Source organism: Erythrolamprus reginae, chromosome 3 (genome assembly GCF_031021105.1).
Source record: "Erythrolamprus reginae isolate rEryReg1 chromosome 3, rEryReg1.hap1, whole genome shotgun sequence".
Classification (NCBI taxonomy): domain Eukaryota; kingdom Metazoa; phylum Chordata; class Lepidosauria; order Squamata; family Dipsadidae; genus Erythrolamprus; species Erythrolamprus reginae.
Window position 1 is genome coordinate 51143509 of NC_091952.1, and position 10604 is coordinate 51154112.

At 38.8% G+C, this 10604-nt stretch overlaps 1 protein-coding gene across 1 annotated transcript in view; it reads right to left on the reverse strand.

Moving 5' to 3' along the window:
- The window catches only part of BAK1 (BCL2 antagonist/killer 1), a 33187-nt gene extending 23127 nt beyond the window's left edge, over positions 1-10060 (reverse strand). The window contains exon 1 of the mRNA XM_070745263.1: positions 9631-10060. The gene's annotated coding sequence lies outside the window, so the exon portion shown is untranslated. The remainder of the gene's footprint in view (positions 1-9630) is intronic.
- Between the last annotated feature and the right edge of the window lie 544 nt (positions 10061-10604).

Genomic DNA, 10604 nt, shown 5'->3' on the forward strand with positions numbered 1-10604 from the left:
TACCGTACTTGCATTATGATATTACCTTTAGAAATGAACTTATTTCTGATAACTCCAGCTTAAATTAGAGATTTTTATATCTGAGATGGGATGAAGCCACTCATTTTTAGCCCTTCATTCAGCAACTTCGGACTGCTTTTTAAAAGTAATGGGCCTTTTGATCTTTTAACAGAATGAGAAGTTTGGGAGTGGTTTGCTTATGTGCCCAAACCCCTGTAGATCTTCTCAGCTGAAGTAAATGCTGATATGACTAAGCAAAGAATCTGGTGCTACACTGAAGGGTTGGCTGACAGGCTGGTAAACATCTACTGTTGAAAAAGGAGGGGGGGGAAATGATATTCTGGAAGAGTATGATAAACTCACAATTCAGTGAGTATACAACGCAATTGTTGGCTGGGTACCCTGCTTATTTATTTCTGATTAATGCAGCAACAATTCTTATCCCCTTCATAATCCCACAAATCTGCCCTAAAAAAAACCCCATACCACTTTATAATCTAATGTGACTCAAGGCCCAATTTCTGACTCTTTCAGTTGAATATTGAATATAGATGTTGTTAATTGTTTTGGATAGCCTCTTCTCTTGCTTATGTAAAGAATTATGTAGTTTATACATAATACATGTTTTCCTGGGTCTACTTCTGTTTTCACTATTGTTTGTCATGTGCAAAGGTTTCCAAGAATCACCTTAGGCATAATTTTGATAAAGAAATGGTTTCATTACAGAAGGAAGTTGTTGCTCTTTGTGTGCAACTACTGTACGAGAGGCAAAGGTCTGTTTTATAGTTAGCACTAAGGACCTGTATGATGACTTGGACAAACTGATAAGCAGTAGCTTATTCCTGCCTTTGCTTACTGATACATCTATTTACTTGGGACTGGTTCTGGTTCCTCTTTCATTTATTCTGCAAAAGAAAACCACTAGCATTGTGTTGAATTACGGTAACTCTTTTCTAGTTGGGAGGAAAGAGAAGAGGTTGACCAAGAGAAAGGTGGATGAACAAAAGCAATATGTGCATCCTTAGAAGACTTGAAAGAACAAGTTAGGAATAAATTGCCAGAGGGAATTTATGTGGTGCCTAGGACTCAAAATGACATGATGATACATCAATCAATCAGTTGACAGGTTGACAGACACCCTGAACTTGCTTGTACTTTTATAGGTTTAGCTTTACATTTTATTTTTACATATTATTTTCTAATATCCATGATAAAAATATTTTTCTATTTTAAACAGACACTGAACCAAGACAGAAAAAAATACAACCCCAGACAAATCAAAAGGAAAAAAAGTAAAACATTCCTTATAAATATTTGTAATAGTCATTGGACTTCTAATAAATATACTATATACTATGCTATCATATATATTACAAAATAGATCAATTGTAACAATAAATATTTCAGCATATTCTGATTAGTAAGAAATACTGCATTTTCCAAACCATATAGACCATATATTTCTGACAAACATTGCTTAACATTTTAAATAATATGACTTTTCCAAATTTTCAATATGGTTCTTCTAGCTTCCTATAAATTTGCTTATATATATTAACACACTATTCCAAAAAGATATCAGTTTATCCCATGACCATATCATATGGGGCGCTGAATCCTGAAACATTTTATACTGCACTTCTAAAATAGGAAATATGATGTCCATCTTTTAAAATAGACTCTTTGGAGAGTCCAGTATACCCTAAATACATTTTAATGACCTATATGTATCATTTTAGCGATCAATTTATTGTTGGAAGAATTTGATACTTGGAGGCATGGAAGATTTTAACATATCCTGTTTGGATTGCTTAATACAATGTTAAGTCCCCAGGAATACAGAATACAGAAAAAGGAAGGTTGATATTAAGGCTCTTTATCTAATCATCTAAATAGTAGTGTGGCTACCATAATCTGGTTGGTGCGGTGAGTCTACCTTTAGATGAGATCCAGCAAGTCTCCCCTTCCTTCCTTCCTTCCTTCCTTCCTTCCTTCCTTCCTTCCTTCCTTCCTTCCTTCCTTCCTTCAATCCTGAAGGACTCAGGACTCCATAGGCATGCAAGTATGATAAATTATCAATGCCTCTGTAGGAGTAGGGAAAATCTAATGATTCATTTCCTTCTAATATGCCTTATTGTTAAAAGAGGTGGTAATCTTCAAATTGTGGAATAATGAGATCCTCTAACATGATAAATCACATATGGTTGCATGGGAACTTCCCTCACCATGAATAAAAGGTATTATTTCATTGCGTTAGGGTTTGGCAAGAAATATACTACAGTAATCCCTTGCTACTTCGCAGTTCATCGTTCGCGGATTTGCTACTTCACATTTTTTTTCAAAGGGGGTTTAAATCCATTAAAAAATTTAAATCCATTAAAAATTCATAAAATTCTTCTACAGTACTACTGTACTCTATTAAACAAATTGGTAGGATATCGCATGTAGTTCCAGCTGAGAAACATTATAGAATGACTGTTTAATGCAAAGGGTAGGTTTTAAAAGTCCAAATACTCATTAAATACATTAAAAAATATCTATCCTCTACTTCGCGGAAATTCGTTTTTCACAGGTGGTCTTGGAACGCATCCCCCGCGAAAAACGAGGGATCACTGTATATACATTTTTCTAAGGAGATTCTCTGTCATCCAGGTCATGGTTGTCCCAAAGGTGCTTTTTCAAACTTTCCTTGCTTTTCCTCAAGAATAAACAGTAATAGAATGCTACAATTTTACAGAGAAAAATAAAGGAAGACACTGACTCTCACTAACACATATGTTTCTGCAGACATTCCAAAAACAAGAGATATATTGCAATACTAACATATTCACAGAGATGCTGGGGCCATGTAAGACATCTAGTGCAGGGGTCGGCAAACTTAAACAGTCAAAGAGCCATTTGGACTTGTTTCCCACAGGAAAAAATAACACACACAGAGCCACAAAACCTGGATAGGCGTGGCCAACTTGACATCACTCCCTCCCACCCAGTCACATGATCCCTTAGCCACGTCTATCCAGCCAGTCATTAAGACAGAGAATTGGGGACCACAAATCCCTTCTCTCTCTGTCTCCTTCTCTCTATGTATGTATGTATGCATGTATGTATGTATGTATGTGTGTGTGTGTGTGTGTGTGTATAGTGTAGCAGTACAGTAGTAATAAGAAGATTGCTAAACTTTTACTCTGCTTTTATGGAAGGAAATGTACATTACTGTATTAGCTTCTACAATTGGGGAATTTCAGCTTTAGATCGGTGTGTTGCAAACACAATATTTATTGACTGGTTTTTCCTGGAGCAGTTTTTGCCGTGATCCATACTTAATAGAATTCTGAGAACCATCCTGTGCTTTTACTCTGCAGCCTGCTTAGAGAAGCAACTCAGATTCCCAGTGTCTTAAGTACTTACCACCTCAGATACCGGTGGAATAGGGGATTTGGGAGACCGGGGCAGAATTCTCACTTTGCAGGAAACATAGATGCCTCTGAGTATCAACAGGGAGGTGAAAGCAGCCCCCCCCCCCCAAATCTATGCATTCAAAGATGGGTAAGAGGTTGCTTGGGAAATCTTATTCTTCGCTGTGGAAGTTTGTGGCAGGGGATGGGAGAGGATGGGAGGCAGCCGCAGGTGCTGGTGAGCGAGCGAGGCAAACACTCAGGTCCTTGTGCAACGGGGAGATGAGCCCTGTAGCTTGTCCTACACCCTCCCTCCTTCTCCCCTTCAAAGGCTAGAGATGGGTAGATGGGGGGTTTTCGGAGCGGCTTGGAGTGTTCCGGATGCCGGAGGACTCGACATTTGACTTCCTGCCCCTGTAGTCCTTTCGGAAACTGGGTAAGAGCTAAGCTCAAGGACCCAAAGAGCCACATGTGGCTTGCGAGCGAGCCAGTTTGCCGACCCCTGATCTAGTGGATTGCCAATAGGTGGCAATAGTTTGCCACATGATCAATAGATATCAAGTATTATACAGTATGCAGAAATGAGACTCTTGTCCATCTCAATGCAGTCAATCCATTTTTATCTACAAATAAATTAGGTTTCAATAAAATCAAATTACAAAAACCTTACCAACTATTTAAAAACATATTTCAATGCCTAAATGTAAATATTTTCTAAACCAAATAAACATGGCAGTATACAAATATTTCTTTCAGATTTTCATGCTGCAATTTAAAGACCTTGATACACAGAAGTTTTACACCTCTACTAAGAAATGTAAGCAGATGGACTATTGATTTGTAAGCTTAGTACCACTCATGACTCAAGCATGAATCCCAGGCCTGAAGCATATTGCAGTCCCTTCTTTAAGTTGCTTGGGACTCTGGTCAACAACTATAGTTTGAGAGCCTCTGTGTAAAGAAATAACTACAATATCTCTGCAATGGGATCATAAATTCTAAGTAAATAAAGATTTAGTCTAAAGCCAGGACATTTTCTTTCCCTTACTTGAATAAATTACTTGAATAAATTTTTGAGTCCTTGAAATGTTATAATAATACACATTTTTGTTCAGAATAATTCACAGAGGGATAAAAGGGAAAAGAAATATCATTTTCTATGAGGGCACTCAATAATATATTATGGGTAGTAATGAAATAATCTGTTGTCTATTTTATATTTATATGACAGAATTCTTTGCCAGAGACAAAAGAATAGGAAAAACCATGAAAATTAGCCCACTTAGATTATGTTTAGCACGTGCATGTTTGTGTGTGAGGGTAAAAACATTTTTTCAAATGTTATTCCTATTTCATTATTTATTTGGTGGAAAAATGTCACTGCATGTTAGCAACTAATTTTATACAATGATACAATTGTACAATTTCACCATGGAAACTACAATGAGCCCTTCATACATCGCTGAAATGAAAAACTAAAGCCATTAATAATGGCAACTGATAAATTACCACCGCATCAAGTTATGACAATGAGACCAATGTTGCCAAGGAATTTCACAGAATTCTAGATCTTTAAGTTTCCTGAAAGATTTTATTCAAAATAATATAAGGAGGTAATTTGTGTAGCATGATTTACCACATTATGGCAGGGCTGAGTATGCCTATTTTTCCTCTACTGTTTACTTGATAATTCATTTACAGATACATCATTCACTTGGCTGTTCCGTTTTCTCTTTATTTGCACAGAGTTCCTATTGAGGGAAAAACTGTCAATCTTGGATAATATAGCTTGTTGACTGAAGGCAATGGCAAGTTCACAGCCCCTGCCCATTCAACACTTCTAGTTGATGGTAGCCCTGATGTTCTGCCTCTTGGTCTTATGTAGAGATTATTTCCCACATACTGGTTATTTTGCCCCCTAACCACTATTTCCCACCCACCCTGCTCCCAAGACTGAATTAGTGCTAGAACCTGAATACAGAGTTATGCTGGAGAGGTACAAACTAAAGATATAATTTGTGCCTAGTTAAACACTAAATGAACACAATATTTGAAATTATTGCTAATGAACTGCTTTAAAAAAAATCTTAAGATTTTAAAAGAAAAATAATTCTGAGAACATTGATTAATGGATGGAACATGCAACCCATTCTGCTGCTAAAGAACTAGGTTCAACAATGTAATCACAACTGCAAAGCACAGAAAAAATGATGCATCACCAAGTTATGAAGACAATTAGCAAATACAGGAATTCCTTGACTTACGACCACAGCTGAGCCCAAAATTTCTGTTGTTAAGTAAGACATTTGTTAAGTGAGCTTTGCCCCGCCCCCCCAATTTTACAACTATGAAAACAGTTTAAAAAATAATTAAAGTAAAACAATGAAACTTATGCATACCATATATGGCCGGATCTTGATGGTTATCATCATCAGATCAACGCCCCAGGCCTGCTGGAAAAGCCAGATCTTTACCATTTTCCAGAAGGCCAGCAGGATGGGGGTAGTCTGGATCTCAGGAAGTAGCTGGTTCCAGAGAACTGGGGCAGCCACAGAGAAAGCCCTCCCCGTGGACTTGACAGCTGACACTGTTTAGCTGACGGGACCTGGAGAAAACCAATCCTGTGGGCCCTTATTGGTCACTGGGAGCTATGTGGCAGAAGGCAATCTTGACGATAATCTGGTCCTAAGCCATGTAGGGCTTTAAATGTAATTACTAACACCTTGAATCGTGTCTGGGGACGAATTGGGAGCCAGTGCAGTCCATGGAGGATTGGTGTAATGTGGGTGTACCTAGATGCACCCACAGTAGCTCATGCTGCTGCATTCTGGAGGTATTGCATTCTGGAGTTATGACTCTGCATTCTGGAGGTATTGCATTCTGGAGTTATGACTCTGACACTAAATGAACTATTGTAAGTCGAGAACTACCTAAAAAATCACTGAAGTACCTCAGTGGTTCCTCCAGGCAGCCAGCTGGTAATTCTAGGCAATAAATGTTCCTCATATGCAGTTGCCAACCTTCGCTTATTTTTACAGTTCAGTAGTTATGGGCAGTGATAACCTCAGTGTACACAATGCAAGACAGCAAACAATCTATTGGGCCTGCCCCACACAAAAAAAGTTAGAGTCTTCCGTGTTAACTTCTTCTACTGCACCTTTTATCACAGTAAATCATTTACAAAACCATCCTAACCTTGGTTTACCTATAGCAAAGCTACCTAGAAGATAAGCTTGACCTAACACCGAGCCAGATTGTTAAGAAGCAGTATTTGAACTTTATTGTATCAAACGTAATGGCTATTTTGTTAAATAAATTATTCCAGTTGTTACTGGCCCAAATGCCACCAGGTGCTTGAGTCTGCGGAGAAGGGCAGCATACAAATCTAATAAATTATTATTCTAAATTTATTTATTTATTGGATTTGTATGCCGCCCCTCTCCGTAGACTCAGGGCGGCTAACAACAATAATAAAAACAGCATGTAACAATCCAATTAATAAAACAACTAAAAACCCTTATTATAAAACCAAACATACACACAAACATACCATGCATAACTTGTAATGGCCTAGGGGGAAGGAATATCTTAACTCCCCCATGCCTGGAGGCATAAGTGAGTCTTGAGTAGTTTACGAAAGATAGGAAGGGTGGGGGCAGTTCTAATCTCCGGGGGGGTTGTTTCCAGAGGGCTGGGGCCGCCACAGAGAAGGCTCTTCCCCTGGGGCCTGCCAAACGATATTGTTTAGTCGACAGGACTTGGAGAAGGCCAACTCTGTGGGACCTTATCGGTCGCTGGGATTCGTGCGGTAGCAGGCGGTTCCGGAGGTAATCTGGTCCAATGCCATGTAGGGCTTTAAAGGTCATGACCAACAGTTTGAATTGTGACCGGAAACTGATCGGCAGCCAATGCAAGCCACGGGGTGTTGAAGAAACATGGGCGAATCTTGGAAGTCCCATGATGGCTCTCGCTGTGCTATGTGGTGACGCCTCATGAACATGCGCAGCGCCAAAAACAAGATGGTGCCACAGGTGCAGTGCCAGAAATGTAGCTTCTGCACATGCACAGAAAAAAAAATACAGAGAAAAATTAATTTAAAAATTCAAAAAAAAACCCAAAGTAAAAGATGGTGGCACTCACGGACTGATACTGACTGAACCGATTCTGTAACGCTACTTGTTTGGGCAAACCGATCCAAATTATTAAATTATTATTCTAAACAACTTAATACTTTCGTTTAAACCGTGACTAATGAAATAAGCAACAGCTGACTGAGTTTATATATCCCATTCTTTTCACCCTATGGTTTCATTGTGGCGGTAGTGTGTTTTGTGAATTCAACTAGATTCTCTCAAATCGTGAAATATACAGGAGCTAAAGTATATTAAACAAGCAAGTCATTTTGATAATTCATTCATAAATTGGGGGTGGGGGGAAGGAGGTCACTAATTCTATTTGTTTTTTATTCTCTTTCACAATAAATAGCAAAACTAGGCTAGGACTGGTTCTTACTTTGATATCAGGCCATCGAGGAATACCAAGGCACAAAAGTGGTCTTGGAAGCCCCCCCCCCCCCAAAAAAAAATATCTCAGAAGGTACCACTTCCCTTCTGCTGCTAATAATACCACTGATAATAAAACACCAAGAATAAATTTCAATTAAAGACTTTGGGGGGGGGACACAATGTTAATTTACAACAGCATGGAGTATTTATACTACTTCATTCTTGTCACTTTGCAGCTATTTGTTTCTTTTGTATATTGTTGCTCAATTAGAGGGAAAACAACTACAGTAATACATAATTCCTTGCTTTTTTTTTCTCCTTTATTCTGCCTTCCTGTTCCTTAGCTATCCCCAAATTAAACCAGCAATTGAAAATGAAAAGTTGTGACTGATATATTGTATTGATGACACTTTTTTGATAATTATGAAAGTGAAAGTCAAATATCTCTGGGCTATGCAAATTAGGATATGTCACCTAAATCCAGTCCTATGCTATGGAATTTTTTTTCCTGACTAACACATTTGCGTAGGAAAAACAATTAAAATGATTAATTGTTAGGTAAAGGAGGTTCAGAAAATACTTGTTTTCCAATATCGAAGCTGAATTATATTTATATTTATAGTATTAGAAATATAGAAGATTGATGGCAGAAAAACACCTCATAGTCCATCTTGTCTGCCCTTATACTATTTCCTGTATTTTATCTTAGGATCGATATATATTTATCCTAGACATGTTTAAATTCAGTTACTGTGGATTTACCAACCATGTCTGCTGGAAGTTTGTTCCAAGCATCTACTACTCTTTCAGTGAAATAATATTTTCTCGCGTTACTTCTAATCTTTTTATTATTTTATTATATTAACACAGTCAGATTTAACAATAGTTTAATCTTTAAAGGAACAATTCTAAAACCACATTCCTAACAAATCCACCTTATACTCCCATTTTTAAACAAATTCAAATATTGCTGTAAAATACCTTAGTAACCTCCAGACACATCAACTTGAACTCCCTGAATTCCCCAACCAGTATGTCTACTGCTGACAAATCTGAGCGGTAAAGTGCATAAATCTGGAAGTTACCAAAGTTGGAAAACAATATTCTATAAGCTATATCATAAATTGGATTTTTACAAAGTGTAATATAAGTATCTACTAATGATCTCCCATACAAATGTATGAATTTGTAATAACACAATGAATCTTAAGTTTAAAGCTTAAACTGGCTAGGTTCCTACACCCCAATAATCCTATGCTTCCTGTTGCGAAAACCCTGATTATTATTATTTTTTAAAAATTCAGGTGAAACAAATGTTAACTCTGGCAACAGGACACTTAAATACTTGTGATAACCCGTCTTGCTGTGGTCGGTTGAAGCGGAAGTTTTTAAATTAGGGGATACCATTCGCAGCGTTATCGGAGCAAGCCTTACAACTAGTAAGTTTTAAATTGGGTTTTGATTACTCCCAAGCAAAGTCAGCAAATATTTCGTGCTGCCCTGCATTATAATAAGGCACAAGGGGGGCGGGGGGGGAAAGAAGCATGTTTAAAACAATAATCAATGAACATTTATAACGCACCTCGAAAATTAACATTACCATAGCTAAGAGGAAAAATAAAAATGAACATGGGTCCATTAGGAAAACACGGACACCCCCTTCTAAATTTCCCGCCTCAGGTTATACGTTTATTAATCCGGGATAACTCCGGTATTAGTTCCCAACTTACAATATCTCTCTTTAAACGACGACAGCAAGGTTTTCTCCCCAGCGATGCACCGTAAAGCTCGGAGGGAAGAAGTGGATTACTGCTTTCTGTTTTTCGACAATCTCTCGCCCGGAGGCTCGTCCTTCTCCGCTGCTTGACCCGCCTGCTCCTCGGAAGCACCTCGAGGCCTGCGGCGCCCTTTTGCTCAGCCGAATAGGCGGTGGCGCTTCAGGGCGCAAGCGTGGCCAGCAGAGCCTCGCATCCCCCGCTTCGCATCCAGCCGAAGGCCCGAAGAAGACCCCAGCCGGGAGAAACCGGGGCCCGAAGGAATAAGATGCAATATTTCTTCCTGCTTCCTCGGGCCGGTTAGAGGCAGAAAGACCGCGGCTTCGGCACGACTCGGGCATCCCACGGCGTCAGGGCCCGCCTTCGCGCCGATTTCCCCCGCCTCTCCGGGCCGCAGCGCTCACCCCGCTTGTAGGGATCGGTAGCGACGGCCGCGCCCTTTCCACCCACCCAGCTTTTCCACGGGCGGTTCAGGATTATATATATACAGTATATGCCAAATATATATATATAGGCCAAAATAGTGCCATCCTAGTCTCCCTTAATTAAAAAAAAATCAGCAAAAACATCGCACGCACACGCACACACATACAATCATAGATGCAAACCAGGTGTCTATTTCTCTATCTATCTATCTATCTATCTATCTATCTATCTATCTATCTATCTATCTATCTATCTATCTATCTATCTACCCTCCCTCCCTCCATCTATCTATTCTTCCCATGATACATACATATGAGAATATTTCATTCATTCAGATCTAGGATGTGTTATATGAGTGTTCCCTTTATTTTTTTGAGCAGTATATATATTTGAGACTTCATCTTTCCTTTTGGTGCAAAGTATACTGCTCAAAAAAATAAAGGGAAATATTCTCATTGAATATTTTGTTCTGTACAGAGTTGAATGTGCACAACAGCATGTGA